Below are 2926 nucleotides of genomic sequence, written 5' to 3'. Positions count from 1 at the left end.
TATTTGACAGGAGCAACAATGGAAAAGTTTTATTTCACCAACACATGTGATGTATCAGAACACTCTATACTTAATACATATACGTATCATATATGTGACAAGTATATTGTTGGATATTCCACTGACTGTTGGCACCCTTCATCAAATGTTTGATGAGCAGATAAAATTCATTAGATCTAACCATGATGAATGGAGAATGCAAGTAAACCAGAGTAAGCCCCAGAGTAAGCGACTATGCTACCACTCAGTGGATTTGTAACTGGCTGATTGACCGAACCCAAAGGGTGCTCATCAATGGTTCTTCTTCATCCTGGAGAAGAGTGACTAGTGGGGTGCCACAGGGTTCTGTCTTGGGCCCTGTCTTATTCAACATCTTTATCAACGACTTGGATAATGGACTCAAGGGCATCCTGATCAAATTTGCAGATGACACCAAACTGGGAGGGGTGGCTAACACCCCAGAGGACAGGATCACACTTCAAAATGACCTTGACAGACTAGAGAACTGGGCCGAAACAAACAAGATGAATTTTAACAGGGAGAAATGTGTAGTATTGCACTTGGGCAAAAAAAATGAGAGGCACAAATACAAGATGGGTGACACCTGGCTTGAGAGCAGTACATGTGAAAAGGATCTAGGAGTCTTGGTTGGCCACAAACTTGACATGAGCCAACAGTGTGACGCGGCAGCTAAAAAAGCCAATGTAATTCTGGGCTGCATCAATAGGAGTATAGCATCTAGATCAAGGGAAGTAATAGTGCCACTGTATTCTGCTCTGGTCAAACCTCACCTGGAGTACTGTGTCCAGTTCTGGGCACCACAGTTCAAGAAGGACACTGACAAACTGGAAGGTGTCCAGAGGAGGGCAACCAAAATGATCAAAGGCCTGGAAACGATGCCTTATGAGGAACGTCTAAGGGAGCTGGGCATGTTTAGCCTGGAGAAGAGAAGGTTAAGGGGTGATATGATAGCCATGTTCAAATATATTAAAGGATGTCACATAGAGGAGGGAGAAAGGTTATTTTCTGCTGCTCCAGAGAAGCGGACACGGAGCAATGGATCCAACCTACAAGAAAGAAGATTCCACCTAAACATTAGGAAGAACTTCCTGACAGTAAGAGCTGTTCGACAGTGGAATTTGCTACCAAGGAGTGTGGTGGAGTCTCCTTCTTTGGAGGTCTTTAAGCAGAGGCTTGACAACCATATGTCAGGAGTGCTCTGATGGTGTTTCCTGCTTGGCAGGGGGTTGGACTCGATGGCCCTTGTGGTCTCTTCCAACTCTATGATTCTATGATTCATTAAACCTTAAAACATTTATTTCTGTGTGGACATCTGTGGACTATGCTTGTTAAGTATTGTCTGTAAGATTATGCCCTCCTTGCAGAAGTTCCAGGGTATTCAAGTGGAGAGAGGAATGGAAGGAAGTAGGACTAATAATAATGATAATGATAGTAATAAATTTGTTATTTATAACCCACTCATTTGGCTGTGTTCCCCAGCCACTTTAACACAGTAAAACATATTATTTCTTTTCTTGTTATCTGCTTGTCTGTAAGATTTGTCTGTAAGATTATGCCCTCCTTGCAGAAGGTCCAGGGTATTCAAGTGGAGACAGGAATGGAAGGAAGTAGGTCTAATAATAATAATAATAATAATAATAATTATTATTATTATTATTATTATTATTATTATTATTATTATTATTATTTTATTTATAACCCACCCACCTGGCTGAGTTTCCCTGGCCACTTTCAGTGGCTTACAGCAGATATAAAAACACAGGCAGACATATTATTTCTTTTGTTGTTATCTGCTTTTAATCCTCTAAAATTAGGCTGGGAAGCCTATAGCCCTCCAGATATTGCTAGACTAGAGCCCTCGTCATTGCTGACCATTTTCCGTACTGGCTGGGGTTGGTTGGTTTTAGAATCCATCAACATCTGGAGTGCCACACATCTCCAATCCTTGCCCTACTGGAAGTGAAGCAGAATACATATTAAAAAAATAAAAAGGAGTCATACAGGAGGACCTGGGGCACCAACTCAACCTCTCCAGAATCACAGGGGCATTGGCCCTTGAGGGTTTGAGCAAACATGCATTCCCAAGGCACAGGGGAAGGAGGCTGAGAGCCAGGGGACACAACTATCATCCCCCAGAACAGCAATGAACGGCCATTGCAGACATGCCATATGGCTGGTGTGAATCCAGATCCACTCAGCCAAATTCCAAGATGCTGACTACACCATTCTTCATTTTGGAGTCTTCATTGGCTACAAGGTCTTCTAACTTCTAATTTCACCCATACACCACTGGTCTATTATTATCTAATGAAAGGGAAATTAAAATAACAGTTCTGAATATTTTCTTCAGCAATTTTCTTCTGCAATTCCACAGGGAATCCCAAGCATTGGATGAACAACTACACTCCTACTTGGTTATTAACAGGGCTATAATTAATATGCTGCTCCTCAAAAATCCCTGTGTATTTACTCTGGCCACTGGCAACATAACACAAAGGATACTACAACTTAACCAGAATTATTTAAATACTGTCTGGGATCAGCAAGTCTAATTTTGGATACTTCCGTATTGTGTCCTCTGGGGAAATTGCCCTTGTATTAAGGATGTTGGTTGTAGTGATCTTGCTGCTGGAACTGATTTCTTACAATATATGTGACACTATCATAGCAAAATGCAGGCTCCATGGTCGAAAACATCCACTTCACACATATCATCAGCCAGGAGAGTTCCTGATTGGTGGCATTGTTTTCCATGGTGGCTTCTTCTCCTCTTCAGCAACATTCACTGAGGAACCCCCACCAGCACTGCCTGAAGAGCTCGTGTAAGAACTAAGCCACTCATTGTATTACGTCAAAGGAATGATCAAACCTAGAGTTGCGGCCTCAGAATAATGACTGAGGCAGC

This window comes from Podarcis vaucheri (assembly GCF_965113315.1).
Source record: "Podarcis vaucheri genome assembly, chromosome: 13".
NCBI classification, from domain to species: domain Eukaryota; kingdom Metazoa; phylum Chordata; class Lepidosauria; order Squamata; family Lacertidae; genus Podarcis; species Podarcis vaucheri.
The sequence above is the reverse complement of the archived record's forward strand: the minus strand, read 5'-3'. Positions refer to the sequence as shown.